At 35.7% G+C, this 15,475-nt stretch overlaps 1 pseudogene; it reads left to right on the top strand.

The window, feature by feature from the left end:
• Nucleotides 1-15,475, top strand: part of LOC145723335 (transportin-1 pseudogene) — a 51,445-nt pseudogene that overhangs the window by 2,290 nt on the left and 33,680 nt on the right.

Raw genomic sequence — 15,475 nt, 5'->3', positions numbered from 1 at the left:
AGAACTGCTAAAACTTCCAATACATGGTAAAAGATCTGTAAGAGGCTGCATAAATGTTAGTCGGCACATAAAGACAATTGTAGAAGTTGAAGACATGATTGCTATATTTCAGTGTTTATTCCCACTCAACATATTGCCTTCTGAGCTTTCTTTTTTTGTTCAAAGCATGATCTTAAAGATAGGTTTAAGTTAATGGATGTAATGCAGGGTTCCTACACTGTATTGGCGCATGTTGGTGGCCCTCTGTGCCCTAGATATATGCACACAGGGTGCAAGTAAAAAGCTACAGAGTGAAAGTTGGTTTGGATCCTCTTCATTTCATTTGTTTAGCTTTTCTGTTATTTTTCTCTACTCACATGTATTCCTGTGAATAAATCCTTGTTAAGTTAAAAAAAATAAATAAATAAATAAATAAATAAATAAATAAATAAATAAATAAGGCTACATGTAAAAAATAAGGCTACATACAAAAAATTTAGATGATAAAGGACAATTTAAATGTGAAATACCAATGTTAATCTTCAGGTCGTCTTGATTAGACACTCTATTTAGAATAAATTGGTTATATAAAATTTTGGTGGAAATATTTGGAGAATATCATTTTCTTTTTATCAGACAATGATTCCCTAAAGGAAAAGTTTACTAAACCCTCGTTCTCTTGCTATTTCTGCTAATAAGAAATTATAAAAATCAACCTTTAGGAGAAAAGTTATGTAGATTTGCTTCCAATGAGAAATAATTTCTGTGAAAGGACTAAAGGTAAATAAAACTTCAGAAATACTCAAAAATAGAATGGGCTTAAAAAATAGAATTGTTTTTGGTAAATGTCCTTTTTTTTGTCTTTGTGCTTTTAGATTTTTATTTTTATTTTGTTTTGTTTGCTTATTTATTTATTTATAAAGTTTTTATTTATTCATCTGAGACACAGAGATACAGAGACAGCGAGCACAAGCAGGGGGACCGGCAGGCAGAGGGAGAAGCAGGCTCCCTGCCGAGCCATGAGCCTGACCCGGGACTTGATCCCAGGACCCCAGGATCATGACCTGAGCCGAAGGCAGACGCTCAACCATCTGAACCACTCAGGTGCCCCTTGGTTTATTTATTTTTTAATCAGTGGGGGAGGAGAGCAGTTTTGTTAGTTCCTCCATGTTTTTGCTAAGTAGTTGGCATTAGGGTTGTCAGCCTTCATTGTTTATCTATCCTCCGCCCTGATATATATATATATTTTTTTGAAAGATTTTATTTATTTTTCAACAGAGAGAGAGAGACAGCGAGAGAGGGACACAAGCAGGGGGAGTCGGAGAGGGAGAAGCAGGCTTCCCGCTGAGCAGGGAGCCCGATGTGGGACTCGATCTCAGCACCCTGGGATCATGACCTGAGCCGAAGGCAGACGCTTAGCGACTGAGCCACCCAGGCGCCCTCCGCCCTGATATTTTTAGAGAATTTTGCCTTACTCTACTTTGTGTTGTTACTATATTACTTTATTGATATTAGAAGATGAACCGAGTAAATATATATATTTTTCCCCATACAAAGTATATCAGAATGAAATACACGTGGTAGTAATGGTCAGGACATGGGGGGCTCCGGGGGGTTGGGGGGGAGAATGCAGTTCAAGTGGCTTAGTGATGGAGTGCCAACAGAAAGGAAACAAGGTCAGGGATCAGTTTTCAAGTGGATAAATGACCAGGTGGATTTCTGAAGACTGAATGAGCACCTAGAGGACCCAGAAGGTTAGATCTGTGGTAATGATTATATTAGGGTTTATCATATTATGTGATTATTGTAATATTATGGGATAAGTTAAAGATAGGAGACGAGGAGCATATCCGTAACCTCCAAAACAAAACAGATTTTTCAGTGTTAGTAAAAACAATTTGCTTGTCTTGCACAATAGAGTGGTTTTTGTTTTAAATAGAACACAAAGACACCAACTTCGTGCATCATCTGGTAGGCAGGGAATGTCATATTATTCTTTTTTCAAATTTAGTCAAAACACTATAAAAACTCATTAATATGATAGCTAACAACTACTGAGTACTTACAATATGACAGGTAATGTTCTGAATACCTTTAATCCATATAACAACCTATGAGATAGTTACTTTTTTCCCGTTTTATAGATAAGGAAACTCTAGCACAAAGAAGTTAAGTAACTTATGTAAGGCCACTTAGCTAGGAAGTTTTGGAGTGGGCTTTCACACATAGGCATTCTGATTCTAGAACCCATACACTTAGGAAAAAGAATAGTGGACATAGGAAGCATCCTTTGAAATCCATTATGTGCTTTCACCATGTGAGGAGGATCAAGAGAAATAAGAAATCAAAAGTTTCCCCAAGAAGCTTACAATCCACTTGAGAAGTTGTAAAAAAAAGGGGAAGTCATAATTTTAATTGTCTATAATTTAAATTGGAGCTTCATTTATATAAACTAGAATGGGTGTTTTTCTTGTTGTTCAGAAGGCCTTAAATGCAATAAAATTCCGTAAGATTTTTGGTCTGTATCTGTTCATTAATTGTTTCTACTAAATTGGGTTCCATTTGCTTTCTTCACACAATAATATATTATGGACATTTTTCCAGGGTAGCATGTACAAACCTACCAGTTTGTAGCTGTTGTCTTGCACTACAGTTTATTATGCACCATAACTTATTAACCTGATTTCTATTAATGGGCTTTTAGCTTGTTTTCAATTTTTCATTTTCATAATTTATAAAAACAAACTCTGATAAATGTTTTTGAAAACATGTGTATAAATCCATACATATGTTTGCACAATTTTATAAGGATTTATTCCAAGATTTCTAGGTATAGACTTGATGGGTCAAATGTTATATACATTTTAAATTGTGAAAAAAATGGCCAAATTATTTTCTAAGAATGAATCAACTTTATAATCCACTAGCAAGGAACTAAGTGCCAATATTCCTTGCCAAAACTAAATTTTCTTTTATCTCTAGCATTTTAGTCATCCTAATCTGTAATAAGAAAAGTATCAATTGTAAGAACATATGACTGAAATAAAGATTCTGCTTTTTTGTTAGAAGTATTTAACTGACCTTGTTTAAAAAGGAGGGGAGAGACATGAAGAGAAAAGTAAGTGTCCTGAACTGAGTCTCAGAGTTAATCTCTGTTAATAGTTCTGACACTCCTCATGTAACGAATAGTGTTCTCCTATTTGCTTTCCTTTTTTAAAAATAAATTTTATTTGGGGGCACCTGGGTGGCTTAGTTGGTTAAGCATTCAACTCTTGATTTTGGCTCAGGTCATGATCTCAGGGTTGTGGGATCGAGCCCCATGTCTGGCTCTGCACTGGACATGGAGCCTGCTTAAGATTCTCTCTTTCCCTCTCCCTCTGCCCCTCCCCGCCCTCTAAAAAATAAAATAATAAAATTATAAAATAAAATAAAGTGACTTTATTTTAGAGCAATTTTAGGTTCACAGTAAAATTGAAAGGAAGATGCAGAGTTTTCCTATATATCCTCTGCTTCACACATGCATTGCTCTCCACTATCCACATTCCCCACCAAAGTGGTACATTTGTTAAAATTGAAGAACACATCATTACCACTCAGAGTCCATAGTTTACATTAGGGTTTACTCTTGGTGTTGTACATTCTATGGATTTGGACAAATTTACAATGACATGTACTCACCACGATAGTGTCATACAGGGTAGTTCCACTACCCTAAAAATCCTATGTGCTCCACCTGTTTTAGTTACTATATCCTGGACATCTCCTCATATTATTAGTATACTTTTTTAAACAGTTAAGTAGTATTCTACCAAATAAATTTACAAAATTTATTAAACCCACTTCATATTGATAAATATTAAATTATTTTTCAGTTGTTTGCTATTATTTACAAAACCATAATAAACATTCTTGTACATAACATCTTTGGGCACTCTTGTGAGTATATCTGCAGGATAATGAAAGATTTTAAGCAAGAAGAAGAATGAGTCAGTGACTATGAACATAGTCATGCACAGAAATATATAACAATTAAACCATACAAACTTAAAGAATAAATGAGAGACAGGAAAGAGACAGGAAACTAATGTTTGGTATATATCATGTACCTAATGTGTAATCATATTTTTTTCCTGTAAACAAGATTTTAAGTTAACAAACATCATCCCCACGTTTTAGAGAACTAACTTTAATTAAATTCACAAGAGAACAAAAGTATTCAAGTGCAGGGGCGCCTGGGTGGCTCAGATGGTTAAGCGTCTGCCTTCGGCTCCGGTCATGATCCTGGGGTCCTGGGATCGAGCCCCACATCGGGCTCCTGGCTCGGCGGGGAGCCTGCTTCTCCCTCTCCCTCTGCCTCTCTCCCTGCTCATGCTTTCTCTCTCTCTATCTCTCTCAAATGAATAAATAATCTTAAAAAAAAAAAAAAGTATTCAAGTGCACTCATTCATATTGGGAGATGAGGCTATCATTCAAACCAAACCCATGACTGTATAGCAGCCCTGAGGCTAAGGAATTTGCCTCTGTTACCTGATAGCTTTGTGGTAGAACAGGTTTTGAACAGCAGGGTCAACCAGAACCTGCTCTCTTTGGTATTATACTACACTGCCCCCAAAAGGAGAATTGTCAAAAACCAGGTAGACTCTACTAGAAGCCCTAATGTTCTGTCTCAAAAAGTTACCAAGACTAGGATACAAGCATTGGGAAAAAGACAGACACCCAGGTATGATAACCTGGGGAGATTTTTCTTAGCCTGGTAGCAAGAATGACTTGTCTAGAATTCCAGAGAACCAGCCCTGCACATGGAGGTCAAGGGGACTGTGAAAATACAAATGTCACAGTCGTTGAATATAGGAAAGGCTTTGAAAGTGCTATTCTAATCTGGAGAAAAATTAGCATTATAAAAGCACTATATAAATGGAACAATAAGATAACGTAAGAGTGCCCAAGCAATATCTATCATATTATAGCACTAAAGAAATATTCATTAAAATTTTTATTATTTTAAAATGTTGTGCATATTTAATAACAAATTATGTTAAAAGTTATGTTTTGAATAGTTTTCATTAACTCACTGGAAACTTTATAATTTCTAAAATTCCCACATTAAATAATAATAAGTAAAAACATGAAAATAATTTATTGTGAAACCCGCAAGGAGTTAGGAACTTTAAATGCTGCCTTGTTGAGAAAATTAAACCAGACCAAATTAAAGTTACCGAATAATAAACAGATTTTTCTTAATGTATTTAAAATCCTGAGCAATTATAGAATTTTCTATAAAAAATTATTTATTCAAACCAAGTTCTAAATTATTGCACTTCAAGAGCTTTGCTATATGTTAGATATGTATTTTATTTAATGGAGCATACAACAATTAATAATTTCAAGTATGGCTGAATTCTGTAAACAGAGGAAAGGAGAGATAACATAATCCATCATAGGTGGTCTATTGCAATGGGAGAATGCACGGGCTCCCTGCTCGGCGGGGAGTCTGTTTCTCCCTCTGACCCTCCCCCCTCTCTATGCACATAGAAACATGGCTTATGCCTTAACATAGCCAATCAGTGAGTAATTATATCTGATTTGAATGTAATATAATATGTGACTATCCAATCCTACAACACAGTTCATAATATGATGCCAGACATTCTTGTTTTATGAATAAATTTATCATGTTTATCATAGCAAATAAAATTCTTTTAAAGAAAAAATAATCCCTTTAAAGAAATGTGCTCTCTAACGTATTTTAAACACTTTTTCAGTCATATAAGAAGAAAGCACAGTTGAATGATGAGGCATTTGAAAGCAAGTGATGGTAAAATATAATGATCTTTATACACCAAACCAATTCTAGAAATTATCATTCAAGAATAAGATTTTCAAAGCTTATGGAGGAAAATTTATAATCTCAAGAGAAGAAAGTAATACCTTCTTGTCCTATAAAATAAACAGAAGGAAAGAGAACTGTCTCTACATTGTAGCTCTGAAATTATTCCTCTGGATCCAGAAGTAAAGATGTCTGTAAACTGTAATCAGATAATACTAAATTACTTATTTTAATTCAACCAAAATTAAGTGAACTACTGAGAAGCAGTCACTGCATTTTGCAGTGGTTAAGCACACAGATGCCAGGGCTATCCCAGCTGGGTTCTGGTACTTAATCAGCAGTGTGTCTTTAGCAAATTCCTTGGAATTCACTTCCTTCATCTGTGCTTCAGTTCTCCCATCAGTAAAACATGGGCTGATGCTATTAGTAATAAAAATTCCTTCAAAGCATTATGAGTATTTTGAGTTAACATATGCAAGGCATCTAGAATAATGTCTAGAACACAGCAGGTGCTACATAAAGATCAGCTGTTATTGTTAGTTTTTCTAAATAGAGAAAGATTTTTCTGCCCAAGAAACTCATAGTTTATTCCTTGTTTAGACAAGTCTAGAGAGTACCAGGGAGAAGTATTATTTCAGTGTGATAAGTATTAAAAAGAAGTTACCTTCAGAGTGCCTCATATCTTACAGGAAATGATGGGCATCATCAGGAATAGGATTTAATACTAATATTTGTATTTCTAGGTTATAGCATGTCAATATTAACTTCACAATATTATAAATGTCCTGGTAAATATCTTTGATTGAGTTTCAATTAGAAGCCTATGATAAGATATGTTTAGCAAAGTTATTCACCCTTTGGTATTTTCTTCAATTTGATTATGACTGAATTTTCCTTTTGCAAGTTTTTGTAAAGTTTCATATAGAAAAGCACTTGTAGAATGTATGTAGTAACCAGCAACCCACTGCTATCTAGCTAATTTAAAAGAAGGTGAGATAATTGGAAATTAATATCATCTATGGCTTTCAAATGTTAAAACATTATTTAATCACTGCTGCCATCCATCTACAGCCCTTTCCTAATCTATAAAAGCTCAATACCTATAATATTTAATGTTGCAGACAATATTCATAAAAGCCAAATAAGCTAAACGACATTTTCCAAGTTTTTAGTATTAAAGCCACAACTGTACTTGGCACAATTAAACTAGCTCCAAGACTTGCCAGACATTTTAACTTTATAGGACAGTTAGATACTTGGGAGTAGATACTTGGGAGTGGGTGGGCCTCTGGATAAGTAGCTCTGTAATTGTTCTTAACTTCTTTTTAATAGAAAAAATATATTGTTGTTAGTTAAAATATACAAGGTATTGTTTCTTTTGTAGATGACAATGTGTAGTGTCATTCAGGATTCTTAAGAGACTAGGTTAGCTATAAGGTGTATTTGAAAATCTCAAATTAAAAATGATAGAACACGGGCACTATTCTTGTCAAGTGTTCACTCTTCAAACCCTTTACAATCAAACATCAATTTTTAAAAATATTCAATCATTTATCTTTCCCATTAAGCTGTAACATGATTTCTCTTGGTAATACAACCAATTCCAGTTCTGGTAATCAGGCTCTTACAACACTCAGCTGCCCTAGAGGCTTGACATTTATTAGTCCCTGGAGAAGGTCTGTGTGTACAACATAGCAAGATCTACATTCCCATAAATCATGAAATTGTAGTTAAAACCAGAATCATGACCTAGAAACTCAATCAGCAAAGATCCAAACGATATCTTTTGACAAATATAAGGGGGTGACTTTTTAAAAAAATTCTAGAAGAATCGTAATAGACTTGCTAGGAAATGACTCAAGTACAAGAGGTGGAGCCCTACACTGAAGAGGCCACAAGAAATGAAAGCAGGTTGACCAAATTTGTAAAAGATGTCTACTGAAGACTGATTACTCAGATTGTTAAAGAGCAGCTACTTGTGGGGCAATAAAGGGAAGAGGGGTAAACAGTAATTGAAAGAAAGCTCTAGAAGGAAAGATCTCATTCTGCATTTCATTTTGCTTTAAATATAAATATCACCTAAGTGAAGAGTCCCTGAATTTTAGAACTCTTAGAGATAGATTTATTTCATAATTAACTACTTCTAAACTTCTCAATACATCACTTTTAAAAGAAACATTATAAGATAAAATCTATATCCAGAAATGGAATTTCAGGAACTGAATTATCTTTATTCTGCAATGAAAGTCACCTCACATAGAGTCAGAACCTGGCTTTATCACAAATTGTGTCTCCCAGAAGAGCTGTGGAGAATCATAGTTTTCAGCGGGAAACTCAAGGATAAATTGAAATTTTCTACTGGGAGTTGAAAAATCCTTTCTTCTTTATGGAAGCTAAATCTGAACAAATCTAAATTTAATTGTGTTTGTATGTGCATGTGTAGGTACACAATGTTAAATCTGAAATGATTATTGGTTTTGGTCTTTTTATATTGTCCCAAATATATTGTTTACATACAATATTTCTACTAACCCAAAGTTCATAATTAATTTTACAATAATTATATATGCTTCTCTCTATATTCTTCTTAGTTGGAAGATGATATTGAAGAAAGATAAAATTCTTGGGAGTCAAAACAGATATGTGTTCCTCCTTACTAATTTTCTAAATTTCACCTTTATTCATTATACATATATTACAAGGATCACTAACTAAATATGCCAAGCAAATTCTTCAGAGACATTTCGTTATTTAATTTTCACAATAATCCTGATTTCTATAGTCATTTTTCAAGCAGGGAAATTGAGATTATGTAATTTGCTTAAGAACATGTCACATACACAGTAAATGTTGGAGCCAGGGCTCATATCAGGCAGGTTGACATCAGAGTCCACATGCTTAACCAATATGCCTTCTTGGAAAATAAAAGAAAGCCCTTGAATACATAAGTCCCCTGTATTCTAGAGTCCTATAGCCTGAGTTCAAACTCTATTTTATCGTATAATTCAAGTGAATTCTTGACTCCCAAGAATGAGGCCTAGAGAAGTTAAGTAAATAAGTTACCCAAGGGAACACAATTAGTAAGTAGCATTAATTGTTTAGACTCTAAGTTTCTGTTCTTTCTAATACATAGCACTGCCACTCATTTCATTCTTATTTGATCATCCCAACAACACTGTGAGATAAGTCCTGTTATCTACCTTTTTATAAACGATGGAACTGGTTAAATGACTTGTCTGAGTTCACCTGGTCACCAAGTATTGGAACTAGGATTCTAGGCCAGGTCTGTTTGACTCAGAAGTTCATTTTCTATGATAATTCATTGTCACTGAAACATTCTTGTAATCAAACTGCCCATTATTTTGATATTTTTCGCAAAGTAAGACTATTCATTTTAACTTTTGGTATATGATTCTGCTTGTAGATAGATGAATCTCAGACACAAGCTGAACCATTTTATAGCAGTTATGGTTTTCCTCATCCTAATCCAAATGATTCTTGGAAAATATGAAAGACTAAGAAAGGCAATAGCCTAAGAAGATGGTATTACCATATAATATTTGGAAAGTTTTGTTCTGAAAATGACTATTCACTATTTGGGATTTTTTTAAGTGGGTCTACTTGAAAATACATATTTTATTTATTTATACATTTCCCTATTCTACCAAGGAATTATTTAAGGAGTCTTCAGTACTTGCTCTGTTAATAGATGATTTCTAGAATATATCTTCTTTCAAAAATGAAATTAATGATTTTAGAAGCAATTCTTGATTTAGAGATTATATTATCAATAGCACTAATCAAACAGATGACACACTCAAATTAGGTTTATCTGAGGTGAGTTTATTTGTAAAACAACTAATTGCAGAGGCATGGGAAAGTGGGGGAGAATCACAAGGACTAGAGTATAAATCTGAAGCTGTCACCACCCCTAGTCCTGTGTGTGTGAGGGAAGAGAGGGGTTGCTGGAATTGGGAAGGACAGAGAATTGTGTAGAAAAGGCCACTCTGAATAAGCAGTGACCTACTCTCACTAGACATATCAGCCTAAGGTAATTGCAGAGGATGAGAACAAGAGAACTACTAACGCTGTAATTCTATCCTCCTGCCTTTTAATCTTGTTTCAGTGCCCCAGAATGGCCTAAGCCAACTGGAAGTCAGAGGACATGGGGACCCAGTGAGTTACCCCTATAGGTCATATAGTCTTCTGGGAAAGAATATAAGATAGAAAAGGGCAGAGAGCAGGTCTGCAGTGTCAATTGAAAATATCCAATACAGAAATTAGCACTCATATTAACTAATTATTTTGTAAAATCAACTAGGGCATATGCTACTACAGTGTATCAAAACTTTAGAATAACAATGATTGTGCTTCATAATGGCTAATTATAACTATATAAATATTTGAAATCTATCTCCGAGTTAAAAAAACAAAGCAGTCCAGAGCAGTTTTTTAGAAAACTCAGAGGACTTTGAGTTAGGATTCCTACATTTAAGTCATTCACTAAAGGTGTGATCTTGGGCAAATCAGTTAACCTCTTAATGCTTCAGTTTCTGTTCTGCAAAATAGAAATGCTATGTGCCCTACCTCTCTCATGGGGTTGTGGTGATAGTCTATTGGTTACAATGTATGAGATAGTATTTTGAAAATATAAAATATTATTTATTTTCAAAAAGTAAGTGTCACGTTGAATTAGGTCATCTGGCAAACATAATTTTAAGATCGGTTTCTGATTTTTCTTTTTTTTTCTTTTATTTTTTTGACGAGATAGAAAATTTATTATGCTTCTTAGAAAAAAGGCATTGTGGATGAACAAGTAAACAGTTTAATTGACGGTTTATACGAAAAATAAATTATGTAAGCCCACATGTATTTACATCAGAGTCATAATATTTTTTTAAGATTTATTTATTTATTTGAGAGAGAGAAAGAGAGCGCGAGCAGAAGGGACAGAAGGAGAGGGAGAGAGAATCCCAAGCTGACTGGGCCTGGAGCACGGAGACAGACCTGGGGCTTGATCCCATGACCCTGAGATCATGACCCAGCTGAACCCAATTGTCAGACTCTCAACCAACTGCTCCACCAGACGCCTCCAGTGTCATATTTTAAGTAAATAATCATGCAGTGACTTTTCTATTGGGTTTTGTTTCTTTTACTTCTACATGCAAGTTTATTTTTTGTAAGTTTTTATTTAATTTCCAGTTAGTTAATATACAGTGTAATATTAGTTTCAGGTGTACAATATAGTCATTCAACACTTCCATACAACACTCCGTGCTTATCCCGACAAGGGCACTCCTTAATCCCCATCACCTGTTTTATCTATCTTCCCCCCCACACCCACGTCCCCTCTGATAACCATCAGTTTGTTCTCTATAATTAGAAGTCTGTTTCTTGGTTCACCTCTCTTTTTTTTTCATCCTTTGTTCATTTGTTTTGTTTCTGAAATTCCACATTTGATTGAAATTATATGGCATTTGTCTTTCCTTGACTGACTTATTTTGCTTAGCATAATACTCTCTAGCTCTATCCATGTAGTTGCAAATGGCAAGATCTCATTATTCTTTATGGCTCAGTAATATTTCATTCTTCACACATCTTCTTTATTCATCAGTCAACGAATAACACTTGAGCTGTTTCCATGATTTGGCTATTGTAGATAATGCTGCTATATGAAACTATAAGAATTCTAGAGGAGAACACAGGCAGTAACCTCTTTGACATTGGCTGTAACAACTTCTTTCTAGATATGTCTCCTGAGGAAAAGGAACAAAAAAAAAAAAGTAAACTATTGGGACTACATCAAAATAAAAATCTCTGGACAGCAAAGGAAACAATCAACAAAACTAAAAGACAGCCTATGGAATGGGAGGAGATATTTGCAAATAACATATCTGATAAAGGGTTAGTACCCGAAATATATAAAGAACTTCTCAAACTCAACACCCCCCAAAAAACCAATCCAAATTAAAAATAGGCAGGAGACATGAATAGACATTTTTCCGAAGAATACATAAAAATGGCCAACAGACACATGAAAAGACGCTCAACACCGTTGATTATCAGGGAAATACAAATCAAAATCACAAAGAGATACCACCTCACACCAGTCAGAATGGCTAAAATTAACAAGTCAGAAAACAACAGATGTTGGTGAGGATGTGGAGAAAGGGGAACCCTCTTGCAGTGTTGGTGGGAATGCAAACTGGTGCAGCCACTGTGGAAAACAGTATGAAGGTTCCTCAAAATGTTAAAAACAGAGCTACTGTATGACCCAGCAATTGCACTACTAGGTATTTACCCAAAGGACACAAAAATACTGATTCAAAGGGATACATGCACCCCAGTGTTTATAGCAATATTTGATTTTTCAAAAGGAAACTCATATTAAGAAATTACGTCTATACACTATTTAGATAAATATGAATGTGCAATTTAGCTTAACCTGAATGTCCTGATTTCTAAGCACAACCAATTGTCTTCCTTCTGAATAACTGACAGTCATCTGTGTGATAGTTACTATGTAGTCACCTTACATATATGCCTAGTGTATTTCTACCAGAAAAGTGTTGCCATTCTGAAAATTTCATTCCCATATTAGCAATCGTGCTTATTTAGATAAGAATATTAAAACACTCTAGAAACACGAAATAATTTACATAAGTTTTTAAACATGGGCTTAAATGTAAGTCAACTTCCTATTTTCATTCTCTACACTCTTCCTGCCTTACTGCATACCCATGACTCTATCCATCAGCTATAAAGCAATAACTTCTGGGGCGCCTGCATGGTTCAGTGGGTTAAGCATCTGACTCTTAATTTCAGCTCAGGTCATGATCTCAGGGTTGTAGGATCAAGCCCTGAGTCAGGCTCCATGGGCGCCTGCTTAAGATTCTCTCTCTCCCTCTCCCTCTGACCCTCCCCCCTTAAAAAAAAAAAAATCAGCAGTGCTAACTTGATGTTTCTAAGGTCTAGTAATCAAGAATGTTAAAAATCACATATTCAATGAAAGAATGACTTGAAGAACAAAATTGTATAAGGATAATGTTCTACTTTTGCCAGTCTATTTCTGGCCTCCCCAATTGACCATGATAAACCTGAAAATAATAATTGTTTCTGATATAGTAAGAGGAGTGTCCTAAAAATGTACAAAAGAAATGGTTGGATAACAAATAGTTATAGTGACATAGTTCTGACCTCATATAAGGTTTTCCAACAGAAAAAGAAAACCTTGCAAATAGCAGCAAATCTGTTATATTTTATTGTTTCTTTTTAGACTAACATCAGAGTTTTGTTCATAATTTTATCATGTAACTATTCTTTCACACTGTACTTTCTGCCTCAAGAGAATTAGATACTAAGGAAGATAAATGGCCTTTATTTTTTGCCAAGATGAAAGAATTCTCCACTAAATTTGTTCTTTTTTTTTTTTTTAAAGATTTTATTTATTTATTTGAGAGAGAGAGAATGAGAGACAGCATGAGAGGGAGGAGGGTCAGAGGGAGAAGCAGACTCCCTGCCGAGCAGGGAGCCCGATGCGGGACTCGATCCCGGGACTCCAGGATCATGACCTGAGCCGAAGGCAGTCGCTTAACCAACTGAGCCACCCAGGCGCCCCTCCACTAAATTTGTTCTATCCTAAAATAAGAATTAAAACACATAAATTTGCATTCTCAATATAAAAGCTTACATTTAAACAATCAAAGTATGAGTTAGTCGTGTCTTTTAAGTCTAGAGACATTTAAAATTAGGGCTGCAGTTATGGACACTCAAAAAAATAGACTTTATCCACTTCAAGTCACAATTCTTTTCACTTAGAAATTTCCTTTTCAGACCAAAATTTCTCTACCAACATTATGTTGAACTGATATAGTTTTGGACTATTTGATTTAATGATAGAATTAAATGAACATAATGTTAATTAATCTAATGTATTTTCTTGAGTCCATCTTTCTCCAACCATATATTTTGTTAAAAGTAAAATGTGAAATCTATGTTCTTATTGTGTTTTTTTCTAACACACACACACACACACACACATACACAAAACAAAATCATAGTTCCGCTTTACCCCGGAGGAAAGACTTTATAATAAGAATTATAGCAAACATATTTTCAATAGTTTCATACAGTGTAAAGGAGATGGAATTTCTTTAAGTCCAAATATTTGTAACAAATTTGAAAAGAAAGAAACATGAAGAGAAATTCCTAGAAATTCTTGTTACAAGATTTACAGAATCTTGTAGAAGGCTCTATGTTAAGCCTGAGCATTGAGTTTCTTCTAACGGAAACTGAATTATTTTCAGTTATCACATGGCCCTGTAGAAAAGCAGTGACTAATAAGCCATAACACAGTCCAGCTAAGAGCATGTAAGCACAAGTCACAAAGAGGTAAGTGAATGTAGGCAACCAAGCTACAAGAAGGCCCTTTTTGGGGCAGGAGGGGTGTTCCTCTTAGTCGTGTTATGTTACTGTTGAGAAGAATCCATACCATGGCACACTTTGATGTGTTCAACCTTTTTTTTCCTGTCAATGCACTTTTAAAAATTTTTAAATTGAGCTATAATTGACATATGGCATCACTTCAGTTTAAGGTGTCACACAACATCTTGAACAACATGTCGATTGATACACATATATATATTGCAACATGATCACTACCAAAGCATAGTTCACACCTCCATTAGATCACATAATTATCATTTATTTTGCATGGTTAGAACATTGCAGATCTAGTCCCTTGGTAACTTTGAAGTATATAATACAGTCTTGTGGTGTGTTAATTTTTGAGACAAAGAAGCAAAGGTAAATCAAGTTTAAGGACCGGTCCCATATTACACAGCCAATATGGACTAATCCAGGAACACCTATATCTCCTGACAGCCTTTCTCTCCTATCACTTCACCTATTTCTCTTCATAAGGTGTTTGTTGAGCAAAATTCCTGGAGCTGAGATAGAAAAGAAGCCAAACCCTATCAAATATAAAAGTAGATGTATGGGGGGCGGAGCAAGATGGCGGAGGAGTAGGAGACCTGGATTTTGTCTCCTCTCAGGAATTCAGCTGGATAGGGATCAAACCATTCTGAACACCTACAAACTCAACAGGAGATTGAAAAAAAGAATAGCAACAACTCCCTGAACAGAAAAGCGACCACTTTCTGGAAGCAGGGACCCAACAAGCAGCAGATCCGGGGAGACTCACCTTCCTCCCCCGGGAGGAGCAGCACGGGAGCGCACCACGGGGATCTGCTGGGTTTGGAGACTCCACACGGGTCGAGTGCTGGAGATAGAACCGCGCGGTCACAGGCCAGGTGAGCACGGAGTGCGGCCGGAGACCGGGGAGACGGGAGTGACTGACTGCTTTTCTCTGGGGGCTCACTGAGGAGCAGGGCCCCAAGTTCTCGGCTTCTCTGGGGCGGAGATTGGGAGGCCGCCATTTTCACTCTCCGCCTCCAAAGCTGTACGGAAAGCTCGCAGGGAACAAAAGCTCTGGAGACCAAACCCGAGCAGATTACTTAGCCCAGACCGGGCAAGGGCGGGGCAATTCCGCCTCCGGCTAAGACATTTGGAAACCACGGCAACAGGCCCCTCCCCAGAAGATCAGCGAGAACAGCCAGCCAAGACCAAGTTTACCGATCAATGAGAAGGGCAGAACTCCAGCGCTAGGGG

Source organism: Leptonychotes weddellii, chromosome 9 (assembly GCF_054177405.1).
Source record: "Leptonychotes weddellii isolate Sample4059 chromosome 9, ASM5417740v2, whole genome shotgun sequence".
NCBI classification, from domain to species: domain Eukaryota; kingdom Metazoa; phylum Chordata; class Mammalia; order Carnivora; family Phocidae; genus Leptonychotes; species Leptonychotes weddellii.
The sequence above is the reverse complement of the archived record's forward strand: the minus strand, read 5'-3'. Positions and strand labels throughout refer to the sequence as shown.